The sequence below is a fragment of the Schistocerca piceifrons genome, chromosome 6 (assembly GCF_021461385.2).
Source record: "Schistocerca piceifrons isolate TAMUIC-IGC-003096 chromosome 6, iqSchPice1.1, whole genome shotgun sequence".
NCBI classification, from domain to species: domain Eukaryota; kingdom Metazoa; phylum Arthropoda; class Insecta; order Orthoptera; family Acrididae; genus Schistocerca; species Schistocerca piceifrons.
This window is the reverse complement of record NC_060143.1, coordinates 585597396-585608329: the sequence shown is the minus strand read 5'-3', so window position 1 is coordinate 585608329 and position 10934 is coordinate 585597396.

Genomic DNA, 10934 nt, shown 5'->3' with positions numbered 1-10934 from the left:
CGTACAGTTTTGTTTAAGAAGGTGCGTGTACTTGCTAAGTGTTCCCATTTGATTAGCTCCCGTGATAACGGTGTCATCCCCGTAGACTCTTCATCTAAGGGAGATCTGGAGGTATGCTTGCGTGAAGTACTAACCGCTAGAGAGCTTGGCTAAGAGTTCTTCAGGGCTTGAAATTGCTTAAAGATCAACAATTGTTTGCAAATTGACTCTTACTTTGAAGTCATCGCAAAGGTGCTGTTTTTTATTTGGTTTTTGGGTGATCACAAGTGCCATTATCCATTGACTGCAAGGCATTTCTTTGAGGACGCGTTGCTAATTTAATCGGTCAAATTCAGGCTGAAATGTCTCTTTCAATGTGAACGGTTTGGGTCGAGCCCGAAAGAAGGGGGCAGAGGTGATGACTTTAAATTAATTGGACGCGTCGGGTGGTTAATTGCACAGCTCAAACTGGGTAGAAATATGAGAAATACGGCAGAAAATTCTTTACATACTGCTTGTAGCGACTGAAATGGAATCATATCCAAAACTAGGTAAACCCGAAAGGTGAAGAAGTGCCTATCCCGAAAATATTGTCGAACGCTAGGCTATCATGTACCAGGGTGTACAGATTTCATGTAACGTTCTTATAACTGGCATCCGCTGCAAACACTGACTTGAACGGGATCTGGTGGTTAACGTAACCGACTACTTTCCGTTTAGGTTGTGCCAGCACTGGGGCCCCTAGAAGCTGGAAGGTTTCCAAATCGATTAGCACTGCAGACTCGCTTCTGTCAATCTGAAAACGTTCTCTGCAGCTGCGTATAGTGAGGAACACTAGTATTGGAATTCTAATCGGGTCTGACATTTGTTGTTTATGCTGTTTATATCCACGCGCACGTGTGTGAATGGGCTGATACGGCGCAGCACAGCAAGGTGCCCCTCACGTCCGCCCTTTGCCTGGTGATGGGAGCAGCTGAATCGTCGGTGCGTCTTAAGACAGTCTTCACATTATGGGAGCAAAGGCCGCCAATGTCCAATATCGTCGTGCCATTTGATGGTGAGGAAGTCTACGAGGACAGGCAAGGACACTGTTGCTGTGGCTTGAGATGCTCTACAACAGAGAGAGTCAACATGTGCAACCACCGAAATAGGACTGCTTCCCAATCCACGGGACCAGGAGTTTTAAAGCCTCACTGTGGACCTTTTCATCTGGTGAGAACCGAGTTACAGTGCCTCGAATGACTGACTCGACATACAACTTCTTACTGACAAATTGACATCTCCGGCAGAGGCCTTAAAGATCGGCCACCCAAACCGCATATGATTATTCTGGCCCTTCTTTTGTGTTTATTAAACCGCAAGTGTGCCGACACTGCATGCCTTTGTCGACTACAGTAAGTTCCCAGCAAGCTGTTCAAGATATGGCGCCAACGAATCCGTGAAAAGGAGTACGAAAAAAGCTCGTTGGAACTCGCTGTCTGTTACCTTAAATACTCTGGAGTGCTGCCTTATAGGCGAAGATAAGAGTCCCAGTCCTCTTTCGATTCCTCGTAGGGTGGAGACGGCGGAAGTGGCGATGGCGGTGGCGGTGGCGGTGGCGGGACCACCAGCTGCCCTCTGCCAAGGTGAAGAGGGGTGAGGCAGCCTCGTTTCAAGCTGTTATCGCTCTAACAGTTTATCCAAAGCTGGGCCCACCGCCAAGTCCTTCTACGCTCGTCTCTAATTTTGTATTTCAACAATTAGCACTACATTACACAGGCGGAAGAATCAGCAATGATCAATGGTAAGGGGATTCAGAAGGGAATGGAAACCACTGCATTAAAGACACATAACGTGTATCAGCAGAACATGTGGCCTGTTACTGAAACAGTGTTATGATATCTCCGTTGACAAAAGACTCCGGAATAGTCCCCCATTCGGACCTCTGGCAGGGCACTGCCAAGACGGAGGTGACCATGAGAAAAAGATTGAATAACGAACGAAAGGATAACGTTCTAAGAGTCGGGGAGTGGAATGTCAGAAGCTTGAACGTGGAAGGAAGATTAGAGAATCTGAAAAGAGAAATGCAAAAGCTCAAACTAGTTATATAGGGATCAGCGAAGCTAAATGGTAGGAAGACAAGGATTTCTGGTCATATGGGTATGGGGTAATATGAACAGCAGCAGAAAATGGTACAACGGGAGCAGGATTCGTTATGAATAGAAAGATAAGACAGAGAGTGTGTTATTGCGAACAGTTTAGTGACAGGATGGCTTTTGTCAGAATCGACAGAAAACCAACACCGACAACCACAGTTCAGGTATACATGCTGACATCGCATGCTGAAGATGAAGAGATAGAGAAAGTATATGAGGATATTGAAAGGGTAATACAGTATGTAAGGAGAGATGAAAATCTAATAGTCATGGGGGACTGGAATGCAGTTGTAGGGGAAGGAGCAGAAGAAAAGGTTATAGGAGAATATTTGCTTGGGACAAGGAATGAGAGAGGAGAAAGATTAATTGAGTTCTCTAATAAATTTCAACTAGTAATAGCACATACTTTGTTCAAGAACCACAAGAGGAGGTCTACTTGAAAAGGCCAGGTGATACAGTAGATTTCAGATAGAGATTCCGAAATCAGATACTGGATTTTAAGGCGTACCCAAGAGCAGATATAGACTCAGATCACAATATGGTAGTGATGACGAGTAGGCTGGAGTTCAAGAGATTAGAATCAGCACAAAAAGAAGTGGGATACAGAAGCACTAAGGAATGGCGAGATAGGCTTGAAGTTCTCTAAGGCTATAGATGCAGCAATATAGAACAGCTCAGTAGGGAGTACAGTCGAAGAGGAATGGGCATCTCTGAAAAGGGCAATCACAGAAGTTGGAAATAAAACATAGGTACAAAGAAGGTAACGGCGAAAAAACCGTGGGTAATAGAAAAGATACTTCAGCTGATAGATTAAAAAATAAAGTACAAAAATCTTAAGGGAAATTCAGGAGTACAGAAGCACAAGTCGCTAAGGAATGAAATAAACCTGAAATGGAAAGAAATGCGTGCAAAATGTGAAGAAATGATTGTCAGAAGGAATGACTCAGCATGTAGTAAAGTCAGAACAATATTCAGTGAAATTAGAAGCAAGGACGCTAACATTAAGAGTCCAACGGAAATTCCACTGTTAAATGCAGAGGAGAGAGCGGGTAGATGGAAAGAGTACATTGAAGATCTCTATGAAGGTGAAGATTTGGCTGATGTGGTAGTAGAAGAAATAGGAATCGACTTAGAAGAGATAGGGGATTCAGTGTTAGAATCAGAATTTAAGAGAGCTGTGGAGGACGTAAGATCAAATAAGGAAGAAGGGATAAATAACATTCCATCAGAATTTCTAAATTCGTTAGGGGAAGTGCCAACAAAACGACTATTCACATTGATGTTTAGAATGTATGAGTCTGACGACAAATTATCTGACTTTCGGAAAAGCATCAGCCACACAATTCAGAAGACGGCAAGAGCTGACAAGTGCGAGAATTATCGCACAATCAGCTTAACAGCTCATGCATCGAAGCTGCTTACAAGAATAATGTACAGGAGAATGGATAAGAAAATTGAGAATGCGCTAGGTGACGATCAGTTTGGCTTTAGAAAAGGTAACGGCACGAGAGAGGCAACTCTGACGTTGCGGTTGATAATGGAAGCAAGGCTAAAGAAAAATCAAGAGACGTTCAGAGGATTTGTCGACCTGGAAGAAGCCTACGAAAATGTAAAATGGTGCAAGATGTTCGAAATTCTGAGAAAAATGGTAAGCTATAGGATGAGACGGGTAATATACAATGTGTAGAGCCAAGAGGGAACAATAAGAGTGGCCGATCAAGAACGAAGTGCTTGGATTAAAAAGGGTGCAAGACAGGGATGTAGTCTTTCGCCCCCACTGTTCAATCTGTACATCGAAGAAGCAATGATGGAAATAAAAGAAAGGTTCAGGAGTGGAATTAAAATTCAAGGTGAAAGGAAATCAGTGATCTGGTTCGCTGATGACATTGCTATCCTGAGTGATAGTGAAGAACAATTACAGGATCTGCTGAATGGAATGAACAGTCTAATGAGTACAAGATATGGACTGAGAGCAAATCGAAGAAAGACGAAAGTAATGAGAAGTAGCAGAAATGAAAACGGCGAGTAACTTAACATCAGGATTGATGGTCACGAAGTAGATGAAGCTAAGGAATTATACTTCCTAGGTAGCAAAATAACCAGTGACGGATGGAACAAGGAGGACATCAAAAGCAGACTAGCACTGGCAAAAAAGGCATTCCTGGCCGAGAGAAGTCTACATCAGACATAGGTCTCAATCTGAGGAAGAAATTTCTGAGATTGTAGGTTTGAAGTACAGCACTGTATGGTAGCGAAACGTGGACTGTGGGAAAACCGGAACAGAACAGAAACGAAGAATTTGAGAAGTGGTGCTACAGACGAATGTTGAGAATTAGGTGGGCTGATAAGGTCAGGAACGAGGAGGTTCTGCACAGAGGAAAGGCATACGTAGAAAACACTGACAAGGCGAAGGGACACTACGGTAGGACATGTGTTAAGACAGTCTGGAACCGAGCGACCGCTACGTCGCAGGTTCGAATCCTGCCTCGGCTATGGATGTGTGTGATGTCCTTAGGTTAGTTAGGTTTCATTAGTTCTAAGTTCTAGGCGACTGATGGCCTCAGAAGTTAAGTCGCATAGTGCTCAGAGCCATCTGTCAAGACATGAGGGAATGGCTTTCACCGCACTAGAGGGAGCTGTAGAGGGCAAAAACTGTAGAGGAAGACAGAGATTAGAATACATCCAGCAAATAATTGAGATTGGCACAGGAGAGGAATTCTTGGCGGGCACCATCAAACCAGTCAGAAGACTGACGATTCAAAAAAGAAAAAGAAAAAAAAGAGTACAGAATAATTGCACACGGAGTTCAGTGGTAATCCGAAGCAGGGTTCAAGAGCAGCGCTCCCCCGTACAGTAGATTGTTCGTCCGAAAACAAGAGTCCGTGAGACAGACTGGGGCAGAGTCTGATGCACATCAATCACTTGTTTGCACGAAGATTAATCCATAAGCAGAGTCCAGATCACGGCGACGTCAAACTTGAGGCCGACGCGTTCTGGGCGTCCTTTTGTACAGCCTTGGACGAGCGGAGCTGGCCAGGTCACGTGGTGCTGCCACCGGTGAGATAGACGGCGCCTTCTCGTCTGTCTTCAGATGGTGTGTGTAGCAACTGGTGCCAGGCTGGGTGCGTCGTCCATACTGTCGGCAACTTCCGTAACCGGCTCCGTGCTGTGCCTGATTCCTCAGCGGCGCCTTGCTTCTTGCTGTAGTCTGTCTCCGGAAATTGCTCCATATTTGCGTACTATGCTACCAGGCTGGATATATGAACGTCATCACACGTTTCGTAACTCACATTAACATATATATTGCACGCAGCAAGTGTTGAGCGTGTTAGGTAACGGTACTTTGTCCTTCCTGCAGTTGCACTGACGTCCAAAATAAAAATACGAGTACCATCACTGACAAGACGAAGAATGTGAAAGCCCCCCCCAGTATTCACCCTCACAGGTCACTGAGAAACAGTTCTAGAACTGCAGCTATTATAACGATTGGTTTCAGATAAATCTGTAAGTTTACCTGCTTCTCTTTGAAGCTATATTTATTAGTAGCTTACTTTCTTAGGAATTTTAACGCAACATTTTTCTTCAGCTTACTACAACTATTACTTCTACTACAAGCAATAAAAATAATGATTTCCTACCCTTTTTATATACAGTGCAACATTCAAATGAAGATTTACTTTGGTTGTTCAACCTTAAAATATCTGGATCCTCTCTCTATCTTATTTCAAAATACTACAGAATGAAGGAGAATTACTGAACATAAGTTTGTACCTACCACATTGTTATGTTGCCTGTTACCTATGACGATGTGGTGTGCAGTGTTCCATCAGAAGCCGTTTTCTGAGCTCCAGAACATTTTTCCTGTGAAATAAATTAGCAATTTTATCGGAGTTATTGAGTACAAATGGCAAGGTTACATCTTCGGTATTTTCTTTTACGAATATGGTGGTATCAGATTGCCTGAAACAGAACTCGAGTTTCTAATTTTCATATTATTGTCTCTAGAAAATCCGTCAAGTTTGTCTAATATTCATTTTAACTGTGACTGTTTGATTACATCCAATTCCTTCATTTTGTGATAAGTGTGCATTCTTATACTAAACTAAGTAGTTACATGCAAAACACAACTTGCCTGTACCTACCTAACATTTTTGTAGAAAAGCAGTTGCAAAAATCCAATTTGAATAAATGTTGAGACAAAGCACCAGGAAAGGAAGAGAAGCACGTGAAAACAGTGGCATGCACAAACATACAACATGTGATAGATAATACCCGGACACCCCCAAAAACGTACGTTTTTCATATTAGGCGCATTGTGCTGCCACCTACTGCCAGGTACTCCATATCAGCGACCTCACTTGTCATTAGACATCGTGAGAGAGCAGAACGAGTCGCTCCTCGGAACTCACGAATTTCGATCGTGGTGAGGTGACTGGGTGTCACTTGTGTCATACGTCTGTACGCGAGATTTCCTAAACATCCCTAGGTCCACTGTTAACGATGTGATAGTGAAGTGGAAAAGTGAAGGGACACGTACAGCACAAAAGCGTTACAGGCCGACCTCGACTGTTGACTGACAGAGACCGTCGACAGTTGAAGAGGGTCTCAATGTGTAATAGGCAGACATCTACCCAGACCATCACACAGGAATTCCAAACTGCGTCAGCGTCCACTCAATGTACTATGGCAGTTAGGTGGTAGGTGAGAAAACTTGGATTTCATGGTCGAGCGGCTGCTCATAAGCCACACAACACGCCGGTAAAAGCCAAACAACACCTCGCTTGATGTAACGATCGTAAACATGGGACGACTGAACAGTGGAAAAACGTTGTGTGGAGTGACGAATCGCGGTACACAATGTGGGGATCCGATGGCAGGGTTTGGATATGGCGAAAGCCCGGTTAACGTCATCTGCCAGCATGAGTAGTGCCGACGGCAAAATTCGGAGGCGGTGGTGTTATGGTGTGGTCGTGTTTTTCATGGAGGGGACTTGCAGCCCTTGTTGTTTTGCGTGGCACTAGCAGAGCACAGGCTTAATTGGTGTTTTAAGCACCTTCTTGCTTCCCACTGTTGAAGAGCAATTCGGGAATGGCATCTTTCAACACGTTCGAGCACTTGTTCATAATGTACAGGCTGTGCGGAGTGACTGCATGACAATAATATCCCTGTAATGGACTGGCCTGTACAGAGTCCTGACCTGAATCCTACAGAACACCATTGGAATGTTTTGGAACGCCGACTTCGTGCCAGGCCGACATCGATGCCTCTCCTCAGTGCAGCCATTCCCCAAGAAATCTTCCAGCACCTTAAACTCAACGTATGCCTGCGAGAGTGGAAGCTGTCATCAAGGCTAAGGGTGGACCAACACCATACTGAATTTCAGCTCTACCGATGGAGGGCGCCACGAATTTGTAAGTCATTTTCAGCCCGGTGTCCGGATCATTTTGCCAACAAAGTGTATGTCCTCAGAATGGACAGCAAACAGAAACTTATCACTCTCGAAGAAACGTACACATTCACGAAGGCATACCTAAACAAAACCATGTGCTTAACGACAGGCAGGTATTGGCGATACTATTGTACATATACGTAGCAAACGAATGACGTGGCACAACAATTTAATGGGACCGAATAAAAAGTGGTTGCAACACTGTTATAACATGAAGGATGTGTATCCAGTAACAACAAACTATCTGCATCTGATAGCAAAGGTCAGTTGAAGTAGCGCCGCGCGTGCCGATGGCTGTGTTTGAGTCAGCTGCAGTATGCGGGAGTCCACTCAAGCACCCTAACAGTATGTTCAGAAACAGGAAACGTTGCTTGGATTAAGACTGAAGTGCGCTTGGTTGGAGAGCGCAACAACGCTTTCAGGGACTGCGTGAGGCGTGTGATGATGCAGCATGGCTGTATCGTGTGGTGGCGCGATGGGTGACAGTGTTTTGGGATACGAGGGATTTTATTCAAGATGAGCCTAGTGAATGGAGACGCCCTGGTGCTCCTCGCCCACAGAACGTGCGCTGCGAACCAGCTGGTACCAAAGTGACGGATATTGTTGTTTTCGATACCCGTGGTTTAATACTGCAGTTTCTTGCGTCATCACTTTTGTACCGCACTGGGATAGAAGCGACAGTACCTTCTGGCACTGCACCCCATCACTCTCCGTGACAACGCACGGTGCTACACGGCGAACTCCGTACGGGAGCTCCGGCGTACGTGCGGGTGAGAGACAATGGAACATACAACATATTCACCCGATACGAGTCTGTATCATTACGACCTGCTTGCCAAAATGACTACACACAAGAGAAGACATCATCCATGCCACAGGGCAGTCCTTTCTAGATATCGACAGACCTGGATGCGCTGGCGGTGTACGAAGCCTTCCAAGTGTGTGGGGGATCGAGATGTGGGGCACTTAATACGGTAAACGTCTGTCTATGAAGTCTGGTACGAATTGTAACAGTTTTTATCTAATCCATGTACGTCTCATACGCTCATTTTTTTTAAATTTCGTATGGCTTTAAATACAGCATCAGATTACATCAGTAATACAGCATCAGATTACGTCTGATAGAATTTGAGATAAAATATACATGTTCAGTACATATTGATTATAAGTTAATACTAATAACGACAAATTTATATATTGTACTGTATTGTATGTATCTAAAACGGGGACCTAGAAACGACGGAGAGGCTCCGTCCCCGCCGCTGCCTCAGTGATCCACAATCCCACGACGACTACGGCAGTCCACTTCACCCCTCCGCCGCCCCACACCGAACCCAGGGTTATTGTGCGGTTCGGCCCCCGGTGGACCCCCGCCCCAGCGAACGTCTCACACCAGACTAGTGTAACCCCTATGTTTGCGTGGTAGAGTAATGGTGTTGTACGCGTACGTGGAGAACTTGTTTGCGCAGCAATCGCCGACACAGTGTAGCTGAGGCGGAATAAGGGGAACCAGCCCGCATTCACCGAGGCAGATGGAAAACTGCCTAAAAACCATCCACAGACTGGCCAGCTCACCGGACCTCGACATAAGACCGCCAATCAGATTCGTGCCGGCAACCAGGCGCTCCTTCCCACTCCGGAAAGCCGTACGCTAGACCGATCGGCTAACCTGGCGGGGAATTTATGTATAATATCAAGTCACATAGAATAAAATAATAAGTGATGTACAATTCCATAAGGTGACCATGTAGCAGGTATTAGTGTACTGCTCAAGGATGTCCGGTCCTTTCAACCGGCGGTAGCTTCTCCCTTAAGTAAATGAAGGTCCTGGAAGGTGCCTTGGAGTTTCCTTAAAGGACATTCAGTGGTGTAGTGCTGTAGTGTTTGTTTGTTGTGTCCATAGTCGCAGTCAGATCTATCAACCACGCCCCATTTATGCCTCAGCAGTGAAAATTTCTATGCCCTGTTCGGAGTGATGTCCAGGATCCCCTTGGTAACTCAAATCCGACAGGGCGTTGGCTCGGATCTTCGATTAGATTATTTGAGTCTCGATTGGAGGAAGACCATTCTCGGCGCCATGCATCATCAATGCTAAAATTGTCTCTTACTAAATCCTTTCCCACCTTCCGTGATGGTTTACGAGACCTTAGACGATATTGGGAGATGAGGACTTGATAGATAGCAAGTTGACGTTTGTCTAGGCATTTTTGTCACTCTTTTTTCAGTGTTAGCTGTCTTAGTTGTGTGGAGGATGGATGCTGGAGAGAACAGGGAGCTACTGGGTTGGTGTTGACTTGATGGTTCCCGATATCAGCCTTATAGTATTATTGAGCTGACCATCTACTGCTCTTGTAGGGATGTTATTTAACCACGTAGAGCTGCAGTATTCTGCTGCTGAACAGACAAGAGCAGGGGCCGATATCCTGAGGGCTATCGCATTCGTTCCCCAGCCATTTCCTGTCAGTTTTTGGTTTATGATATTTCTAGTTTTTATTCTGAAGGCTGTCTTCTCCAAGTCGGCTCCGAAGGTGAGAGTGCGGTCAAGCGTTACTCTCAGCTATTTTGGTTGAGGGTTCTACCCCAACATTTGGTTTCTGAAAGCGATTCTGGGTGGATAGTGTGGCTGCTTGTTGCTTAGGTGAAAACAGGCTGTCTCTCACTACCATGACCTAACAAAATAATCGCACATCATCACGCCAGTATTATACAGCAAACCACGACAAAACCACTGCTCACGCTTCCTTTGCACGCAACGTTCAAATACAAACATCAAGACAAGAAACAAAAACGATCACGGCATCTACAGCGGTTGGTCAAAAACATCTTAACACCGCGAGAAATGCATGCTTCAACATAAATTCAGCTGCCGGCCAAGGCTACAAGTTGTGCTGTTCCATTTGACCGCTAATAGCACCTGTGCAGTGTCCTCAATTCGCTGCAAGGATCAGTCGCGGTCAGAACCGTGTTTTGTGTACTTGTGAGTGCATTACGTCGGAACTAAGTGAATTCGGAGGTGGGCAAATTGTTGGTGCTCGTGTGGTGGGCGTTCCTGTAAGCAAGGTAGTCGAAGTGCTCGGTGTTTGAAGAAACACAGTATCGAAGATTTATACCGGAAGCAGGGAAAGTGGAAAAACATCATCCGCTAAGTCATACCTAGAACGAAAGTGTATGTTGAGTGATCGTGACAGTCACTGAAGTGGACTGGGACGAAAAATAAGAGGACGACAGCAGCAAATGTCACTGCAGAACTGAATGTCGTACTCGCGAACCCTGTCAGCACCAGAGCAACACGAACGGAGCTTCACAAGGAGGACGTAGCAGGGCGAGTTGAAATTCCAACACCGCTCATCAATGATACAAATGCCCGTAAC